Here is a 23,040-nt window from a genome sequence, read left to right as displayed (position 1 = left end):
TTCATTGTACTCTCCCTTAGAAACTGGCAATGGGACTACATTCGCTGGCCTGTCATCAATATTTCCAGGACGGATCTGGCTTGGAAGTGGACCTCGAGCAGGAGGAGGAAGGGCTTGATGTGCCATTGGGGCTTCTGTAAAGAGTTCCGCAAGGGCGTCAAAGGCGGCTTCTGCTGCGAGCTCGTTCTCAGCCTTGATTTTTGCTTTCTCTCTTCTCACGTATCTCTGGACTCGTTCTAACGCTTGCCTCTTTATTGTGTCATTCATCAGGGGGTTGGCTCCTCTATGTTTTTAGTGCTCCACAGAGGGTTAACAGAAGGCTTCAGTCTCTGGAGGACTCTCTTGCCAACATTTCTTCTACTTCTTCCTTTTCAACGTCTCTGAATTCTGCTTTCATGCCACTGCACAGAGGAAGGTATTCGGTTTTGAAGGTGTCAAAATGCATATGTCTAAGCATTGTGGTGGTGCCATCATCATAGTAATGCCAGCTTCTGATGGTTTCAACAGTGTATGTTGTGAAAAACACTCTGTCTACCAACTTCCAGTGGGTTGCTAATTGAACAAACAGAAGATTATCAGTACACCAAGCATCCCATGTATCTTGCTGTTGAGCATCCACGAACAAATTCCAACTCTTTTCCTTCTTGTCTTTGTGAACCTCTACAGACCAAGACTCCTGAAGCTTCTTCACAATCTCCCACTTGATGTTGTCTGGAAACTTCTCAATGAATGCCAAATCTTCCATGTATGGTCATTCTCTCTGTTTCTGCTTTTCAGTTTGTCCCCAAACAGTTTGCCACCAAGATGCAAGTTTCTGCTGCTTCAATAGGAAGAGGAAATTGTCCACCACATAGAGCATGCATCATGATGGTGATGTGTTTCCGCCATTGTGGGATGAACTTCTTGTGGAAAGTGGCTTTGATTATGAGAAATTCCAACTCTTTAGTAGAAGAAGGAACTTTACAAACATCCATTGAATTCTTCTCTTCTTGGCAATGCCATTTCCTTCATTTTCAGCCTCTTCTGGTGCTTGTTGATGGCAAGATTCCCCGGCTGCGCACCAAAAACATGGAGCCCCAAGAGGAACACCAAGGAAAAGGGAATTCTCTTGCAAGAAAATCTATCTTGTAACATCAACAAGCTTTTTTATTATGTTTCATATGATCACAATGAAGAAAAAAACACCAGACACAACAAATCTTCGTACAGCATCATGTAGATCTCCCATGGATTTGATAGAATCAACCATATTCTTCAATATCTTCATAAAATCCATCAATAGAACAAATAAAGCAAAGGAATACACTATCTTTGAATGGAAATACATCACACAGTATTCATCTTCAATATCTTCATAGTCTTCTCTCTCAATCTCTCATATACAATCACTCTGTTTGAGTAGAATTGGCTATCTCTGACTCTCTCTCTCTCACTCCATCAATAATACATCACATCCTCACTACAATCTCTCAAAATCACTCTCAATAATCCTTCTTAGGTCATGGATACCCCTCCCAAGATGTATGTTTGATATGAAGAGTCACCAGAGCCACTACAGTGTCCTTTCATAGCTCACTACTGTCACTTCACTCTAGTCTTCTCTTGAGTCTTCAGCAGCTACTTCTTCCACTTCTTTCAGCTCTTTTGCACTTGTATTCACCTCTTTCCAAGGCTAGAAAACTTTCCCAAGCTACACTCTCATCCATCAGAACACATATAGAAGCATACAGAATAGTCACAGAACAGTACCAGAACAGCTACAGTACAGAACAAAACAGAACAGAGACAAAAGCTCTACAGAAGACCTACAGAAGGTTACAGAAGGTCATCAAAACCACATAACTCACTCTCAAACGATTCCAAACTCTCACAAACCATTCAATAAACTTTCACAAGATCTCAATCTTCATCAATCAATACTCCATCCCTCCTTATAGAAGACAATCATAACAAAACAGAAGGTATATAGAACCAATCAGAACCTATCAAAACATCACAGAACCACTAATAAACATCATGAACTTCCAAAACACAATCAATATCATCCAAAACACTCTCAAACCACTTCCAAATCAATCAATCATCTCATAAAATCAACCATTCAGCTCTCAAAAACAACAAAAATTAGCCAAAAAACAAGTCATTTCAACACTCAATAAGCTGGTCACGAGACCAAAAGAAAGGATGGTTTGGCGAGAAAAGAGAGCTTTGACTACCTATCATGATTTTGATTTAGCAAGTTCTCTTTGCGAAGTTAAACCAGATGTAAACCTTTTACAGTTGATTAAATTATCTCCAGGAGTACGCAAGGAATTCAAGAAGATCCTGCGTATTGGGTATATTGTAGAACCTTTGGGCATAGCATGAGTAGGGGAAGATTGGTTTGATCATGCTGAAAAGAATTGCCCTAGGGTTCCAGCATATGTGGATGGAATACTAGTAGATCATGCTATTGTAGACACTGGGTCCTCCATCAATATCATGAGTTCAGAGTTGATGGAGAGGCTGGGTCTAGGCATCCAAAAAGATAGCTCCACCCTTCTTAGAATGGTTGATGATAGTCTAAGGCAACTAGAAGGTTGCGTTACTAAAGTCCATGTTACAGTTGCAAGTGTAGAATGCTTCTTGGACTTTAGGGTGATAAAATTTGCAGGATGCCCTAGCTATCGAGTCTTGCTAGGTAGGCCTTGGATCTTATGAACAGACTGTTAAGTCGATATACCCGCCGGTCGAGTGGTTCTAGGTAGAGGTGCTAATCGAGTAATAGTCGATGCTTACCCTGAGTCTCCTCAAAGTGAGAGAGCTCCTTTATCCTCTACTGAATTAGAAAAAGCAGATGATCCATCTAGTAGTGAGACATCATCCAGTGACGAATCTAAAGAGGGGTCCACTACAGAGTATATTTGACAGATAACTCTAAATGAGCCGATAGAGCCGCAAGATAAGATAAGAGATGCAGATGTGATTGAGTTAGACCTTGGCACTCCGAATGATTCGCGGCCAATTAAATTAGGTTCCATGCTCAGTTCAGTAGAAAGGGAGGACTATGTATCCTTGATTCAAGAATTCCGCGACATCTTTGCTTGGAGTTGACGAGCTGAGAGGCATTCCCCCCAGCCTAGCTGTTCATACTATTCCTGTAAAAGAAGGCAGTCGTCCTCTGCATCAGAAAGTAAGGCGTATGCCTTTTGAATTGAGGGACAGATTGTTTGAGGAGTTACAGAAGTTGCGGAAAGCTGGTTTAATTTTCCCTATACAGCACATAGAATGGTGTTCACCCATTGTCATCAAGAAGAAGAAAAACAACCAGATCCGACTATGTATAGATTTTAGAGAGCTGAATAAGCAGACGGTTAAGGATTACTACCCGTTGCCATTTATTGACCAGATTTTGGATCAATTAGCGGGTAAGGAAATATATTCGTTTATGGATTGCTTTGTAGGATACAACCAGATGGCAATTGCAGAAGAGGATAAGTTGAAAACGACTTTCATTACTGTCATTGGTACTTTTGCGTAACATGTGATGGCCTTTGGTTTGTGCAATGCACCTGGATCATGGCAACGAGCAATAGACAAGACCTTCGGTGACATCTCCCCAAATGAGTTGAAAGTATTTATCGATGACTTGGGGGCAGCCACTATAAGGGAAAGGATGTTGATTATTTTAAGAAAGTGTTTTGAGCGCTACAAACAATTTTGTATCGCTCTTAATCCACAGAAGTGTGTCTTTGGAGTGCCTTATGGGCTATTGCTAGGCCACGTGATCAGTTCAGTAGGGATAGCAACTGACCCTGAAAAGATCACGGTTATAGTCGCTATGAGTCCACCATGCACTCTGAAAGAGGTACATAGCTTTCTGTCATCGATAGGGTACTATCGGAGGTTTATAAATGCCTTGGCAGAAAGGACGTTGCCACTAACAAATTTATTATCCTTTAGTTGTCTATTTGTATGGAGTGACCCTTGTAAGGTAGCTTTCGAGGATGTGAAACAGGAGCTAGTAAAAGCACCAGTTTTAAAAGCACCTAAAAGAGGTGAGATATTTTACATATTTTCAATAGCCACCATGCATAATATTAGCTACTGTTTAGCCCAAATCTGAGAGGAAAAATGGTATCATCCGATAGCTTTTGCTAGTCGAAAATTGGGCATGTCAGATTTTAACTACACCTACATGGAGAAGTTGTGTCTTGCGATGGTCTTTGTGACTAAAAAATTCAGGCACTACACATCCTCTATGAGAAGGTAGTTCTCTATACAAAGGCGGAAGGGCTTAGATTGCTTATGAAAAAAGCTACAACCGCCTGATTGTTTGGCAAAGTGGTTAATTACTTTGCAGGAGTTCGATTATGAGATTAAGAGTAAGCCACCGAGGTTGCAAGGAATTGTGGAATGTCTTGTGGATTTCACGGAGTCGAAAGAGACTTTGGTTGAAGGAAGTAATATTGAAGAAATATTTAAAATTGATACAGCTTCTATCCCATCTTGGTATGCTGCTATCACGCATTATCTATCAACAAGAGAGACTGGAGTTGGTTTGTCAAAATCTGAAAAGAGGAAAATTAGACAATAGGCTTTGAAGTTTTCCTTGATCGCAGGAACACTATATCGGTAGAGTGTTGATGATATCTATCGTCGATGTGTGATGCTTGACAAGGTTCCTTTCATCTTGGAAGAGTGCCATGACTCTACGTGTGGAGGGACACTTTGCTGGACGGTTGACAGCACAGAAAGCTTTAAGAGATGGATATTGGTGGCCGTCCATCTTCCAAGATTCCTTTGAGTACGTTAAGAGATGTGATACGTGTCAAAGACATGACAACAGAGAGAATAGGAAACGTCCACTTACGCCTATCATGGCTATCTTTCCATTTGAGAAGTGGGGCATTGACTTTGTGGGTCCTATCACCCTGTTGTCTACTACCTAGAAGAGGTATATTATAGTAGAAACTGATCATTTTACAAAATGGTCTGAAGTGTGGGCGACGAGGCAGGACAATGCAAAAGAGACTGTAAGTTTTCTTTTAGAGTATATTATCTGCTGTTTCGGTCCATCAAAGGAGCTAGTATTGGACCGTGGAACCCACTTTTTGAATAAGGTGATCAAAAGCTTGACTAAAGCTTAGCAAATCAAGCACAATAAAAGGACCCCTTATAATCGACAAGCCAACGGGCAAGTTGAAAGTACTAATAAACAGCTTGTGGGTATCTTGTCTAAAATAGTCTTTGAGAAGAAACGAGACTAGGACAGGAAGTTGTATGTGGCAGTATGGGCGTACAATACAGGATTCACTCTTTGAACGTTTCACGACCATAGCCCACCTGGATAAACTGAAATTACAGAGCTTATTACACCAGGAGGTAGCTAAACGTCGAATGAAGCAGTTGCACGACCTTAAAGCGAAGAAGTATACCTTTAAAAAAGGGCAATTAGTTCTGTACTACGATGCGCGTAGGGAGCTATTTCTAGGGAAGCTGGAACCTAGATGGGATGGCCCCTACAAGATTGTCAGGATAGGGAAAAATAAGTCTACAGCTTTACTAGTTGATCTGCAGGGAGTAGAATTTAAAAATAAGGTTAATCTTAATAAGATTAAACCTTATTATTTCTAAGTATGCTAACATGGAGAAATGCATTGCAGGTCCATGTTGGGGCTGATTTGAGACCTTCAAAAGAGCTTAAAGCTGGTTGATGGGGCGGTTAATTCCTTATTTGGAGCACCCATATCTAGAGTAGAGATACCATCAGGGGAAACTTATCTAGTGGAGCAAAGGATACAAAGTGATTGAGCAAGAAGATGGAACCTTTGTGTGGGAGATCAAATTCTTTTGCCATCACTGCTTACGACTATTGACAAGTATCCCTGTTGAGTTTAATGAAGAAGATGAGATGGAGCCGTCAGTTCATCCTCTAAACATGTTAAATTTTGACTATCATAATTACGAATAGAGGAGTTTGTGATGGCAGGCTATGTAAACCCATTATGGATGTACACATTATATTTTGATGAAGCGTCCAGGGGCCCTAATAAAAAAAGGAGTGTTGGAGTAGTAATCTGAGATCCCTGATGTAGAGTTACGATGAAGTTAGCTGCTTATCTCGGGGAGGGATTCACTAACCATATGGCGGAGTATAAAGCCTTGATTATGGGATTGCATATTGCCAAACAAGGTGGTATTCAATGGTTGTTAGTAAAAGGGGATTCCTAGTTGATCCTGAATCAGCTAGATGGGACATACACAGTGCAGAATCCCATCCTTTGTATGTATCATCGAACTATGATGACCCTACTTGAGGAGTTTGAGAAAGTGTCTTCTCCGTTGATTCCATGTTACTGGAATTAGTTTGCGGATTCATTGACAAATCTTGCTTATGAAGAAGACCTTTTCTTCAACTGTGGTCCTAGTTTGGTTATTACTATCAATAATGAAACAGGACTCGGTCGCTTGTGGAGAATGTTATCCGAGCATGCAATATATGGCAGGCGATGGTTGATATGGGTGATGCAAAGAGTAGCCGAGACCAATCTACTGTTATTATCCTGGACCCATAGGCTGATTAGACAACATGTTATGTGTACACCTCTTGCTATATATGTAGGAGGGATGGGTCATAATCTTATGTATTTAGTTTAGGGCTGCGAGTCCTAATTTTTCTCCTTGGAAAGGATCATATTATTGTCTATCTGTACTATTTCAGGGAGGGATTTGTAGGTGCTATTCTATTTGGTTTTGTTAGGCCAAGAGGGTGAGTTGTCTGTTTAGTATATGTGCGGTTAATGGTTTCTTGTTTTAGTCCTGTGCTAGACAGGTTTAAAGAAGAGCTTGGAAGGAGCCTTTGTTGCTGTGCGGGAGCTTCTCATGGCCCTACCCAGGTGATATCTCTCCTTTATGAGTAGCATGTTTTTATGCTATATGTGTCTATGTACTTGTAGGGGATTTTCTTTTCTTGTTGGGGACCGGCGTCCATGGCATGAAGTCCCAGGTTTAGGTTAGGTATGTCTGAGGGAGGTCTAAGTAGTCGTTGCCTCCTGTAAAGACATTGCCAGGCATCAAAAGACCTGTTTTAGAGGCAGTCCTAGTGACCCTGTTCTGCTAGCCTGCTAGGCAGCCATTCTAGGAGTTCTTGTTAGTTGTGAGGCAGTTAGAGAATCTTGCCGGAAGAATAACGATGATGATAAAGAGGAATAACCCTGAATATCTTAAAGAAAATAAATATATACAAAGGTGTGTAAAAAGGGGTCCTACCCCCTATAAAAATAGAAAGGAAAATTTATAAGCAGTTGCTCATCGCCTTGCGAAGGCTTGGTAGGTTCATGGGGACAAGTCAGACCCGGGGCCGATGCCTTGTCTTCCTAGGGGTGGAATCTTGTTGGAAAAGAAGAAAGTAAGGAAGGTTGAAGCAAAAATAAAAGTGAGATCCAGAAAAGGATTACGTGTCGCCTTGCGAGGGCTTCGTAGGTTCTTGGGTACTGAGACAGGACCTGAGGCCGATGCCCTATTCTCCTTGGGTCACTACACTCATCTCCCTCCTTTTTAAATGCCCGAGTATGGAAAAATAAAAACCTAAAAGAAGAAATGTATTAAAAGAAAATATTTCTTGATCAGGTTATAGGAGTCCTCGCCTAGTAGGAGCTCCTGGTTGTGTTGTCCTTAGTTAGGTAGGCAGTTCTCAGACCACCACTTAGGGTAACCTCTTTGATAGTTCTTTTTAGTTTGGCCGTGTTGGAGCAGTCGGTTAGTGACTCGCTTTGTTCCTTTGATCAGATTATGCTAGGCCTACTCCTTGTGGATGTCATGCCTTGGTTTTGTCAAGGGGTAGGGTGAGCATTGTGCTATGTTTTAATATGTACCTCTTTTGTATCAACTTGATGCTTCCTTTGGTTGTTTTGTGCAGATGTGTTGTGGGACGGGCTGAGTCGCCCTATCACATGGTCGCCAATGAGAGCGGAGTTTTGAGCCTGGGATGTGCCTAAAATTTGCCAAAAAATCCAAAATTTGGGGGAAAAATATTTAATATCGAAGGCCGCGGTTGTAGCTAGGATGATTTTAAGCACCAAGTGAAAGACAGCTTTTAAAAGGCACCCAAGCGATACTTGTGGATTTTTGATAATTTTTTCGACTAATGTGCGGGTTGCTAGGAGTTGCCAGTCAATGCAGGATGTTAAGTCGGACGCGTAGGATTTTTCAAAGCTTGAATTGGAGCTAGGACGGGGAAATGGCCACAAGATGGGCAAGATATGAAAATGTGGACATTTGAGAGGACCAAAAGGGGTGCCCTTTAGAGCCTTGACCCCCCCCCCCCCCCCCTAAAAATTTTATGCATAGAAGATGAAAAAACGTGGAAGAAGCATGGCGTGATGGCGCGGGCAGCAACGGCCGAAATTTGTGCTCCTTCTCCCATGATGATGATTTGCAGGCTGTGAGTACCCCGTGGAACAGACATTGGGGCTGATCTTCTCCCTATGGGTTGATCTTATTGCCGCCTTTTGTTTGTGGAATGGTGGACTGAATGAAGAGAAGAGATTCTAGTCTTTCTCTCTCCTCCCTCTCTCTCTTCTCTATGGGTTGTTCATGTGTGCCATCTTGATGAAGGAACCAGGGAAGGAGAATGAAGGAAGTGGTGATGGAGATGCTGAAGATTGAAGTATTTCACCACTGTTTTAAGGATCAACATGTGTTGTTGGCTGCATAATATCTTCTGAACTACTTTATTTGACAGCTTGTTCCATGGATAATTCCAAGGATTTCCTTTCAATCACATTTCTGAGGGCTTCCACATGTATATATGTGTCAGCTGACCTTACTTGCCATTTAAATGGGCTCTTGGTAATCCTACGCTGGAAGTTTGAAGTTGTTGTATTACGCTGACTTGCTGAATAAGAGTGGTCTACAATACTAATTTCTGAAGATGAGAGGATTGAAGTTTTGTTACTCCATGTCTGACTGCATGAGGAGCTAAAATTCTAGAGCTGAACAGTGAGCTTAATAGTGTCTATGAGGAAATGTGCCTCCTAACTCCAGAAGCTCCATGTCTTGAAATGACATTTATATCCTCCCTTGAGTAATTTGGAATGGAAGTACGAAGGTTTGATGGTGGCTCTGAGTTCTGTTCAACTTATGAAGACATGTAAACTTTCCTTGGTTTATAAGGTTCTTTTGAGAAGATTCAACAATTAAGGAAATTGGAGAAATCCTCGTAACACTCATCGGAGTCTTCAATCTTTTTCACAATGATGATTTATGCTACAGGATCGATCTTGAAGATGTTGAAACAATTGATCATAGTTTGCATTTCTTCAATCGGACTCGGGCAGCGAGCTGGTGAAAGCTCCCAGGATAAACATTATGGTGGTGATTCCAGTCTTTGGACGAAAAGCGGCAGCAACAGGGCACGAAACAGAGACAAAAGTCGCAGCAACACATTGACTATTGAGGAAGCTTTGTCTTCCAATCTCCATCTACTCCACGTTTTATTCGATCTTCATTATCCTTCTCATCTCCTTCTTTATAACCAGATCTTCCTCACCGCATTGTCTTCTGAACACCATGTCATCCGTCTTTGCAGAAGCTTTAGTCCGTCACACGGCTCTTATCATTGAATGCCAAATTCGCCTTCAAAACGTCAGCCTCATCATTTCACCTTCCCTGTTTTTCTGTTGCAGCTTTGTTACAAAAATTATCTTCTCATCTTCAGTCTTGTGCCGCTAGGGAGAGGGCCACCACATGGTCATCAAAGGCGCAGCAAGTGTCGTTGTACCAGCCGCAGAGCATGGTGTCAGAGGGGTTCCAAGAGGAACCAAGGGCAGAGGCGACGCCGATTTGCTGCTGCAGGGTCAAGAGGGCAATGATGTCGGTGAAGAGGCTAAGGCAGGCGCACTCTAGCAGTAAATCGATGACAGTCATGAGCTTCTTCCCCACCTTCGGTGTCCCTAAAAGCTCCCAATCCCCTCCTTTTTCATTGTCCTCTGATTCTTGCTTTCCCATCTCTGATTGGTGAATCTCCTTCATCTCTTTTCTTTCAATCTCTCTTCCTTTGTTTTTAGTGTTCCATGCCGTTAACTACGTGCAAAATACCAAAAATATCCAAGGAGAAAATAGAGCCTCCTAGCATCAACCCAAATATAGGTTTTCCCTCTTCCTCCTTGAATAACCTTTTACACCTTTAGCTTTGACGCTAATCTCCAATTCTGCCCATGTAAAGCATAACCTGTAATAAGGGCATTCCAAGTTATTGCATTCCGGACAAGAAGCTCATCCAACACTCCCTGTGCTTTGCCAAATGCACCACACTTGGCATACATATCCACCACAGCAGTCCCAAGTGCTGTACAAACCCAGCAATAAGTGCATTCCAAGAGTCTACATCTCGACAAGGGAACCCGTTCAGCACTCCTTGAGCTTTTCCCATTGCACATGATATTCTTGAATTTACACCTTTGTCTTCATAGCTTAAATGTCAGCTTCTATAAAGCTTCCTTTGATTCCACGGTATCCTGCACTTTTCTTCGAGTTCATAATTAAAATTATCAGCTTGATAATGTCCTTTGGCATCAGTTTTTCATATTTTTCTAATACACACACATCATGCATCCAAACAAAATCATACACATGCACTAAGGGAATATGTACATTGGATGCAGATTATCGAAATGCATCACATAAACAATGAATCACACGCAGAAAATAACACAAATGCACAACAAAAGAAATGGAGGTGTATACGACTCGAATGCGCAGTAGCACGACATCCACCCCCTCTGAACCTGTGCATCCTCCGAATGTGCCAACTATCCAGGATCATTCAAATCCACAAACAGGTCGAGTCCATCTTCTGTTTCTAGTAGACCTGTTTCTCCATCAGCTTCATCATCTATGTTGTTTTAGGCACAGGTATAGGATGTATATTCCATGGTACATGAGGAACAGTGAAGATGAGCATAGGTGCAACCAATTCGGGACTAATGCAGCCAATTTCATGTGGAAAGAAAGCAAATGCCTTACCATGACGTCCAAGCATCTCTCTAAAACATTCTTTTTCCACTGGAAGCAAGAATTCATCATTTCCAATCTTCAATTCTGCAAGAGTTTCAGCTGTAAACTTATGTCCAATATTTGCAGGGTCTCTCAACATAGGCTGCTTCATAGCTTTTTCAATCTATTCATCACTATCAGAAGGAAGCGGGCCTGCAACCGGCTTAACCTTCTTATCAACTGTTTTATATTTTGTGTCAACCTTGGCATCATTCAAGCACTCTTTTCTTTGCTGCAATTTCTGCAAATTTTCAGCAACTTTCAACTCTGTTGGCTGAAAAATTTCAGCCTTTCACTCTATGGACTGCATGGGTGCAGCCTGAAACTCTGTATGTAGAAATTTTTCTGCATTCAACTCTGTTGGCTGAATGGATTCAGCCCTCTGCAATTCTGTTAGCTGATCAAGATCAGCCATAAATTCAGTTTGCTGAGTTTTCTCAGCCTCAAACTCTGTTTTCAGCATAAAACCAGAAATTTCCTGAAACATATCCAAGGTTTGCACAGGTATGATCTTTGAACCCTTACATACATCAGTTTTCAGCATTGCTCCCATTTCAAACAATGTATCTGCATAAGACATTCCTTCATACAATCCATCTACATACTCTTCTGCTTGCAAAATACCTGCATTCTTCAATTCTTTCTCCTTACGACCAATGTACTGCCTGGCAGCTCTAGGCAAATCTGAAATTTTCTGATAACTCACTGAACTATCTGAAGAAAAACCAACAAAATTATTAGACAAAGACTGGCTGCCAGGAGGCGAGATCTCCTCTTTTCTCCGCTCCGTACCACTGGCGTCTCGCAAGACAGCGGTACCTAATGAAAATCCAACTCCTTCACAAGTAGTGGTGCCTCACGTAAGGAGTCCCTGTTTCTCGGATGATTTACCCCAACAGTCATAAACTAAACAGCTCGCATACCATCTTTACTGCGTATCCGCGCATAAGCTGACCCGTCATCCATCACTTTCGTTTCCATTCTTGCTTCTGTAATGAAAGGCTGTCCAAGAATAATCGGATAAGAGCATGAATCCTGAACAAAGCAATGATAATCCTCTCCAACATTACCAATAGAAATTCTGATACTCGGACAAGCAGCATACATATCACCAGAAGTATTATTGGTGGCTCTCATGCGCCAGCCATGCTCTGCATCCATAGGCCACTTGCCACTCTCATAAACACCTCGAGCAATAAGATTAATCTCAGAACCATGATCAACTAAAGCGACCAATGGAATTTGTTTCTCTCCAATCCTTACCACTATCTCAGTGGTCGCTCTAGCCCAATGACTTTGTGAAAAATGGCTGCGAGGAATGAGAATAGGGGTCTCATCATCTTCATACTGCATAGGCTGCACTATTTTGTCCAATTGTGGATTAACAGAAGCATTCTCAACCATCACTGCATCATCATGCTCTTCCCCAAGAGCTCCATGCCATAATCCCTGTAAAGCAGGTCCTTCCATCGCATGTCGTTTCCTCCGCAAAAGATCCTGCATCTGATCCTGTATTTCTCTTCTAGCAATCCCAAGAGCTTCTCCAACAGTAAAAGTAACTTCACTATTCAAAATTCTTTCATGAAAAATCTTACTCATATCCGTTTGCATATCAAGGTCTGACAAGAGCTTGAATCCTGGCTCTTTTCTTGGTTGCCTCTTTTCTTTCTGCTTGTCTCCCATTGGTTGTTCAGGACCTGTTTGAGCTGGAGAACTTGACATAGGTGGAGCTGTAACAGGTGGTGAAACAAAGTCACCCCCTCTAGTCTTTTTGGAGGAGCTAGGACTCTCCTCATCTCTTCTTCTCTTTTCCTCAACCATGGCATCTAAACCCTACGTTTTAGCCATATAAGCAAAAATAGAATACCTGTCAACAGGAGAATCCCATCCTGTTTCTCCTCGGATGCTAGAGCCCACACAAGTCATAGTAGATGCCTGAACTTTCCCTCTTCTCGCTATCTCCAAGGCAGAGGACCATAAAGCAGAGTCTCCATCAGATTTCTGCTCAAGCTGGACTCCAAAAGCTGAAGCATCTCCTCTAACACTCACATAAGCTGATCGCGCAGCCATATCATCAACAAGCTTCTTCATACCTCCCTTACCGAAGTTCGTGTCAAGAGGAGCGCCAGTCTCTGTCAGCCATATCTTCCCATCTTGTCCCCAAAACACTACATTCTTCTTACATGCTTCCTGAAAAGCATCACAATCTCTGCAGTGTTGGTGCTCTATACTATCGCACCAAATACATCGTCTCCCTTTTCTTTGACCAGCTAGAAAAGCAGTCGCTGGAGCAGGTGCTACAGCAGGTACTGACATAAGTTGCTCCTTTAACTTACCAACTTCAACTTTGATTGCTTCAATCGTCAAATCTGCCAAGCCTTTAATAACATCATCTACAGATAAGGGCACTGGAGCAGCAGGAACTTGTGGATTCACAGCAGGAGGAGTGGGCTTAGGCAAAGAAGTTGCAGCAGGGGTAGAAGAATAAGTCTCCAAGGATTTTTCAGGAACTGATCCTGTATTACGATGCAATCTTACTCTCCTGCGCTGCTTCTTAACAAGAGCATTCACAGCATCAATGACATGTCTCCACTTAGTCTTTAAACCTGAATCAGTAGCTTGATCTTCCAAAAGATCATCCAACTTTTCCTGTAAATCAGCATCTGCAGCTTGTAAAAATAACTCCACTTTCAGCATCTCCAAAGCTTGATGTTCTGTCCCATCTAACTGATCATACCGGCTTTCAAACTCTCGTAGAAGAGCGGTAACAGAAAGTCCCTTATTAGGCATAGAAACCCATGCTAAAAAATTCCTACGATTCATAAGACCTGTATCTTCCAGGAAATATTCATCTTTTAATGCCTTTTTAAATTCAGCCCAACTTGCATGTGCTTCTTGAATTTCTGCAATTCGACCTTCAAGAGCGCGCACCACGATCCGCAAGAAGTAGTGGCTCCAAACATCTTGAGAAACCCCAAAAAACTTCATCTTTTCTTCATACAAATGCAGGTAAGTTGACACTTGCAGGCCATTAAACTGCTTCATCTCCTGTTGGACAGCTTTCAAGGCATCCATAGCATCACTGTCACGTTTTGCATGAGCTTGCTGCTGCATATACATGGTAAATGACTGAAACAGGTTCTTCATGACATTATCATCTATCATCTCTTCTTGTGAGTCTCCCATCTTGCTGAAAAAAAAACTGACGCAGCACTTTCACGTCGGGTTCACCAGAAATGTCGTAGAGTTCATGCAAGGGCTGCAGAACACGGGGTTCAAGATATAGCAAGAAATGAGGCTAACAAGAAAAACTCAAATATTTGATGCCAAAGTTCACTATCAAGTTATTTACATGAGGATCATGTTCAGGAAAAAAACTGTAGTAACTCATATCCAGCTTTGCATTCAGATGTTCAAGAACAGTTTTGCCGTTGGCTGTTAAATTCTGCTCGGTAGTAATTCTTGTGAACAAATTTTCAGGATTCCATTCAAAGTCAAAACAAAGGAATTCTGTAGTAGGCAGCAACCCCTATGTACATAAAACAATGGAGTTCTGTGGGCAGCATTGCTCACTGTGCTAGTAGTATGGCCTGGAACATTACACTTTCAGCACTGTTTTAAGGATCAACATGTGTTGTTGGCTGCATAATATCTTCTAAACTACTTTATTTGACAGATTGTTCCATGGATAATTCCAAGGATTTCCTTTCAATCACATTTCTGAGGGCTTCCACATGTATATATGTGTCAGCTGACCTTACTTGGCGTTTAAATGGGCTCTTGGTAATCCTACGCTGGAAGTTTGAAGTTGTTGTATTACCCTGACTTGCTGAATAAGAGTGGTCTACAATACTAATTTCTGAAGATGAGAGGATTGAAGTTTTGTTACTCCATGTCTGACTGCATGAGGAGCTAAAATTCTAGAGCTGAACAGTGAGCTTAATAGTGTCTCCGAGGAAATGTGCCTCCTAACTCTAGAAGCTCCATGTCTTGAAATGACATTTATATCCTCCCTTGAGTAATTTGGAATGGAAGTACGAAGGTTTGATGGTGGCTCTGAGTTCTGTTCAACTTCTGAAGTCCTGTAAACTTTCCTTAGTTTATAAGGTTCTTTTGAGAAGATTCAACAATTAAGGAAGTTGGAGAAATCCTCGTAACACTCATCGGAGTCTTCAATCTTTTTCACAATGATGATTTATGCTACAGGATCGATCTTGAAGATGTTGAAACAATTGATCATAGTTTTCATTTCTTCAATCGGACTCGGGCAGCGAGCTGGTGAAAGCTCCCAGGATAAACATTATGGTGGTGATTCCAGTCTTTGGACGAAAAGCGGTAGCAACAGCGCACGAAATAGAGACAAAAGTCTCAGCAACACGTTGACTCTTGAGGAAGCTTTGTCTTCCAATCTCCATCTGCTCCAAGTTTTATTCGATCTTCATTATCCTTCTCATCTCCTTCTTTATAACCAGATCTTCCTCACCGCATTGTCTTCTGAACACCATGTCATCCGTCTTTGCAGCAGCTTTAGTCCGTCACACGGCTCTTATCATTGAATGCCAAATTCGCCTCCAAAACGTCAGCCTCATCATTTCACCTTCCTTGTTTTTCTGTTGCAGCTTTGTTACAAAAATTATCTTCTCATCTTCAGTCTTGTGCCACTAGGGAGAGGGCCACCACATGGTCATCAAAGGTGCAGCAAGTGACGTTGTACCAGCCGCAGAGCATGGTGTCAGAGGGGTTCCAAGAGGAACCAAGGGCAGAGGCAATGCCGATTTGCTGCTGCAGGGTCAAGAGGGCAATGATGTCGGTGAAGAGGCTAAGGCAGGCGCACTCTAGCAGTAAATCGATGACAGTCATGAGCTTCTTCCCCACCTTCGGTGTCCCTAAAAGCTCCCAATCCCCTCCTTTTTCATTGTCCTCTGATTCTTGCTTTCCCATCTCTGATTCGTGAATCTCCTTCGTCTCTTTTCTTTCAATCTCTCTTTCTCTGTTTTTAGTGTTTCATGCCATTAACTGCGTGCAAAATACCAAAAATATCCAAGGAGAAAATAGAGCCTCCCAGCATCATTCTAGCCATCGAAATCAAAAACCATTCTTCCCCTCCAAAACAGTTTAAAACCCAAATATAGGTTTTCCCTCTTCCTCCTTGAATAACCTTTTACACCTTTAGCTTTGAAGCTAATCTCCAATTCTGCCCATGTAAAGCATAACCTGTAATAAGGGCATTCCAAGTTATTGCATTCCAGACAAGAAGCTCATCCAACACTCCCTGTGCTTTGCCAAATGCACCACACTTGGCATACATATCCACCACAGCAGTCCCAAGTGCTGTACAAACCCAGCAATAAGTGCATTCCAAGAGTCTACATCTCGACAAGGGAACCCGTTCAACACTCCTTGAGCTTTTCCCATTGCACATGATATTCCTGAATTTACACCTTTGTCTTCATAGCTTAAATGTCAGCTTCTATAAAGCTTCCTTTGATTCCACAGTATCCTGCACTTTTCTTCGAGTTCATCATTAAAATTATCAGCTTGATAATGTCCTTTGGCATCAGTTTTTCATATTTTTCTAATACACACACATCATGTATCCAAACAAAATCATACACATGCACTAAGGGAATATGTACATTGGATGCAGATTATCGAAATGCATCACATAAACAATGAATCACACGCAGAAAATAACACAAATGCACAACAAAAGAAATGGAGGTGTATACGACTCGGATGCATAGCAGCACGACAACGTCTAATTGGTGATGTATTAGATGACGATAATGATCATGATAGCTATGTGCAAAGCAAAAAGCAAGAATCACAAAGCCTTAATGGACCAAAAACATCATCTGGTACTACACCTACAGTTAGCCCTTGGACTGGGAGACTAAGGAGTAGCCCCACATCTTTAGATGGATCTACAAGTGTTGTAGGTAACCACAAAGGAAAGAAAAAAGTGTTGGATGGTAATGATACATCTACTAGTCATTTGGGATTTGATGGAGATTCTAGTGGTTCAAAGAGTTTGGATGGTGATCTTGGTATTTCTTCAGTTAAGATACCACGTGTATAGAGAGCACAAAGTAATGTAAAGGCTCCACTAAGTGATCTAGTGGTAGCAGGTCTAGCAGGGTTAGATACCTTGTTAAAAGATTTGGTTTTGAAGGTTATGTAGCTCACCATTATGCTTATATGGTGAAGATAGTTGAGGATCTTGAGCCCACTCATTTTGAGGATATCGTTAGTCATGCTTATTGGATGCAATAATGGATGAGGAGATGGCTACATTAGAAGCTAGTAAGACTTGGGATTTGGTATCCTTTCCTAAGGGCAAGAAATCTATTGGCCGTAAGTGGGCTTATAAAATCAAGCATAATGTAGATGGTTTGTTAATAGGTATAAGGGTAGGTTGGCTGCAAAAGGCTATGCTCAAACATATGACATAGATTATGAAGAGAAATTTAGTCGAGTTGCTAGGATAAAAATTGTTAGATGTGTGATATCCATGGTAGTAGTAGCCAAAGGTTGGAGTTTGCAGCAAATGGATGTTAAGAATGCCTTTTTGCATGGTGGATTGCAAGAAGAGATGCATGTGGAGCAACCAACAGGTTATGAGGATCTAGAGCATCCCACATATGCATCTAGGTTAAAGAAGGTGATCTATGGGATAAAGCAAGCACCTAGAGCATGGTCTGACAAGCTCGAAGAGTATCTTATCAATATTGAATTTTATATTTCCAATACTAATCACTCACTTTATGTGAGAAGGGGAGATGTAGGTTTGGTCATCATAGTCATCTATGTGGATGACTTGATTATTATAGGTGATAGTGACAATGGGATTGTTGAAGTTAAGGACTTTTTGAACAAGAATATTTAAATGAAGGATTTGGGTGAGTTGAGATGCTTTCTTAGTATTGAGGTGATCATATGTGATGATGGCATATGGCTCTCGCAAAGGCAATATGACTTGGATATGTTATCCAAGTACCATTAGAGCAAAATTTGAAGTTGAGTGTTGATGTTGAGGATGAGATAGAAGACCCTACTATGTTTAGGAGGACTTGTCAGTCAGTTTACACAAACACCTAGAAAGCCTCATTTGGATGCAATCAGATGCATATTGAGGTATGTGAAGTCCACTTTACATTATGGACTTTTTTATGAGGCAGATAAGGATGTACATGTGTTAGGGTACATAGATGTAGATTGGACTAGTAGCATGTCAGACAAAAGATCTACTAGTGGATTCATGTTTTCCCTTGGTAGTGCATCAATTACATAGAGAAAAAAAAAGTAACCTACAATTGTTTTATCGAGTACAGAGGCTGAGTATAGAGGTGTTGCTATGGTAGCATGTGAGGTGGTATAATTGCAAAAGTTATTGGGTGATTTGGATGTGCAAGGAGATGGTCAAGTTGTCGTTCCCTGTGATAACATGAGTAGCATACAGCTAGCTAGGAACCCTATATTTCATGCTAGGGCAAAACACATTGAGGTACACTACAACTTTGTGACAGAGAAGGTACTTGCATAGGATAGATTGACTTGGTACATGTTAGCACGCTGGATTAGATAGCTAAAATTTTCACAAAGGCATTGGGTGTAGAGAAGATTTAAATATTTCAAAGCATGCTTGGAGTTACAAGGATAGAGTTGAGCTTGAGGGGAGTGTTGAGATGGCAAGCTCAACATGTATAGGCATTGATGATGGATTGCCTAGCTAGATGAGTCAGCATGTCTACACTTAGCACATCAGTGGTCACTATGATCCTCGCATGGCCACTAACTTATTTCTTATTATATTTAGTTTGTTGCATCTACCTACATTTGGCATAGTTATAGTGCCAATCGATTAGTATAGTCAGTTATGCACTATTTGACTTAGTAGACCACTTTCCTTTCTGTTGTATCTTATCTATACTTTGTGTATATTGTATAATGTGTGGAAACACTATATTAGGAAATTTTGGAATTTTCCTGCACTTTGGAAATCCTCAATACCTTTATTATTTGACCACATGGTCAAATCTTATTGTCTTACTTAAAGCTAAAGTCTACCCTAAATAATGTATAAGCTACCTTCCCAAATCCTAATTTCAAATATGGATCAAGATTTTGCCATGTGCTCAAATATGTATCACTTATTTGAAATCGAGACTTGAAAAATTCCAAATTCTCTAATATGGTGTTTGGAAAAAGAAGGAAAAAACTAGCAAGAAATTTTGGTCTCTATCTCTCTTCTTTGTGTTCTTAAGTGAGCATCCTCTTGTGTGTATAGTGTGTGTTGGGCACAATAGCTCAAGAAAATCCCCCCACCACATGATACTTGACACATAATGAGTAGCATGCATATAATGAACAGTAAGGTCACAATGTGCAACATGCATTTAATGGGCAACATGTACCTAGTAGACAGCACGGTCACAATGGATAGTATTCATACAATGGGCATCATGGATATAATGGATAGCATGCTTGCAATGGCCAACATGGCTTGAATGGGCAGCCTACTGCTTATGATTGGGAGATCTAGGATAAGATTATCCTCACCACATAAAACAACCAATCTCTATTCCCATTCTATCTAGCAGAGTGGAGTACATCAATATGGAATTCTATTTTGATCTCTATCCCAAGAAGAAAGAGAAAAAGATACACTTTGTTACTGTTCAACTTGAGTTTTTGCACATGGGAGGGTGACTCACGAATATATGTGTGTGCATCTAGAATCAAAATAAGAGAATTACAAAAACCATTTTTATACAATTTTCACATACAAAAGGATACCATCTAATGGGTTTATTTACAAATTGAATAAAAAAGTGTTTTGTTTAGTCAATGAAAATTTACACACAAGGGTATTTATAAATAGACCTTGAACGCACGTGATATGGAGGATATACATATAGTAAACTCTCTGAAATTTTGCATATACTTGGTGGTGCTATGTAAAGCATGAAAATCAACCTATCCATGGATGGGAGGACTTACAAGGCACACATTGTGCAAGTGTTTGTATCTTTGTTTGAGGGAAAGTAGTTGGCTAGGAGGTGATACCAACGAAAGTAATGTACCTTATCCAACAACCATGAGACACTACACGCACCAATTTCGCAACTTGATAATGTATGTGGAAAGTGCTAATCATGAATCAAATTGCATAAGTATATATATGGATTGGAACCCAATTTATCCATGCTACTATGATGTAGAAAAGCCTATTACACTTTTCCAAGCAATAGAGTTGGCTGAAAGGTATACTAACAATTGTATCTATTCCCCAATTTTCAAAAATTTCATAAGCAAGCATTGCCTTTCTTATTTTCGGTTTTAGAATTTTCTTGCTCATTCTCTAACATTCATGACAAGACCTACACCAATTATTTACATCTTTATGCAAACTTGGCCACCTATAACCCCTAGTCAATATTTTTTGTAGTGTAATCTATAGGCATAATGTCCTCCACAAGTTCCCTAGTGGTTTCTTTCAAGAATATGATAAATTTCCTATTTCCAAGATACTCTTCTAAGAATCAAATCCACTCCTTTTGCAAAAACAATGTAATTGACTATTTTATACCTTTCAGTCCTTCTAAAAACCCACACTTTTCTTCTTTAGGAACACTAGATGGTACCTTCTCAGTCAAAAGAAACTCTTCTTCCAACTTCTCAAGTGTCTCTTTTCCTCAATACAAAGGAATATCTACTTTGATAGCAAATAATTAAGTGATTGCAGCATGAGCAACATTAGAGCTTCCTTATTTTCTTGTTTTATTATGAATTTCAAACTCTAAGATGCAAAATGATTCAAATCTTTCCTAATCTTATGATACATTCTCGTAAGTTTGGGATTCTTGATTTTTTAGACTCCATGATTTGCTTTACTAAAAGTAGAGCATCATCTCTAATCCTCAATCTTCGAATTCCCATTCTTTGACACATTGAGATAGCTACCTGCAAAGTTGCATATTTAGCTTTATTGTTTTTGGTTGACAATTTCCTTCCTTATTAGACTTCCTTGTGGATCATAAACCAGAACCCCACCCAATGATGCTTGATGTGCCTTACGATAAGAACCATCAAAGTACATCAAAAATGAGTTTTCAATCTCTAGTCTAGCTTCTTCTTTGTAACCAAATTTTCATTTTAATAAAAATGAACTCCCCCTATAGCTCAAAAGGTCTACTATTGTTGCTTGAGTAGCATCCTCAAGCTCAAAATTCCACTTCATAACTCTCCTTGAAATATTTGAGTTATTTATCAAGTATGGCAATAATGTATAGCTAGTCCAAATTGTAAAGGGCCTAGGCAACAAGTACCTCTTGAACTTCCTATAATCAAAGATCATAGTGATCATAACTAGTTCAATCTCAGTATAACTTTTTTCTACTTGCATCTTCACTCGAGTAGCAAAGTAAATGGGTCTCATATGTCCAGACTTCCTTCCTTGTTACATGAGAACTGCTCCAATAGCATCTTCTCCTACTGAAGGATTCACAAATAGTTCTTTTTTCCAATCAAGTGCTTGAACGGATGAAACATGACCTATAGTTTCTTTGATTTGCTGAAGCACTTCCTTAGTAATTATCCATTCTAAAGGATCCTTCTTAGCTACCATCTACAATGGGTAAAGCAACTAAGAAGGCAAAAGTATGAATCTTAAAAGATATCTTACCTTGTGGATGAAAGTCATAAGCTCTTAAGTATTTGAAAGTGACACTAAAGTGACCAAAGCTTTAACTTTTTCAAGATCTGGCTCTATTTCATTTTTAGAAACCACATGACTAAAATGTTTAACTTTAGGCTAAACTATCTTACAAATTTTTGGATTCAATTGACAACCGTAACCATCCATCCTCTCAAACAATTTATCTTGATTTTCAGTATGATCAAGTCTTGAGCTACGCACACATACATCATCAATAAAATAAAATCCCTAAAAAAATTTCCTAGGAAAGGAGTTAACACTTTGTTTACCTTTCCTTGGAACCATGATGGTCCATTACTAAGAAGTTTCACTTTAGGTTGAGCTATTGTACACCTTTTTGGATTCAATTGACAACCATAACTATCCATCCTCTCAAACACTTTATCTAGATTTTCACAATGATTAAGTCTTGACCTAAGCACACGAACATCATCAATAAAATAAAATCCCTCACAAATTTTCCTAGGAAAGGAGTTAATTATTTGTTTACCCTTCCTTGATACCATCATGGTTCATTACTAAGTCCAAAAGGTAAAACTCTATAGTAAAAACAACCCCAAGGTGTTATAAAAGTTAATTTCATTTTATCTTGAGAAGTAATGGGTGACTGAAAATAACTTGAATAGCCATCACACACACTATACCTTTCATAACCTGCAACAAAATCAAGAATCTCATCAATGAAAGGAAGTAAATAATGATCTCTCTTTATGGCTGAATTTAAGGGTTTATAATTTATACAAATAAGCCAACCTCCTATCTTCTTTGGACATATGACTATCATGCTTACCAATAGGATAAATAAGCTCTGCTTGCAACAAAATTTCCACCTCTTCCTTCAATACACTCATTTTCCCTAAGATAAATTGCTTCAATTTCTAAAAAATAGGTTTTGCATCCTCTTTAATTTCTATTTAGCCCTTTCCCTTGCATACCTCTACTTTTGTACCAAGAGATGTAGATACTTTCTAATAATAGTTTGGTATTCTTATTTTTCTCTCTCTCAGGCTAGGACTCAAAATTTTTCCCAACAACTCTCTTTTTTTTTGCTAAAACTTAAGATCATTCCATCAATTCTTCCAACTCCTCTAGTTTCCCTTCTTCATCTTCTCCAATCGCAATGTTATCTTGAACTTCATCCATATTCACATCTGATACTAGAACACTAGACTACCTTTCTTCTTCCTCCTCATTTGCACTATCATCTTTTTTCATAGACTCTTGTTCTTCAAATGTTCCCTCCTCCTTGAGCAACAATAAAAGTCCCTTGTCTTTTGTTCAAGGAA

This window comes from Lygodium microphyllum, chromosome 1 (genome assembly GCF_053477565.2).
Source record: "Lygodium microphyllum isolate KBCC chromosome 1, Lygodium_microphyllum_v1.1.10, whole genome shotgun sequence".
In the NCBI taxonomy this organism is placed as follows: domain Eukaryota; kingdom Viridiplantae; phylum Streptophyta; class Polypodiopsida; order Schizaeales; family Lygodiaceae; genus Lygodium; species Lygodium microphyllum.
The sequence above is the reverse complement of the archived record's forward strand: the minus strand, read 5'-3'. Positions refer to the sequence as shown.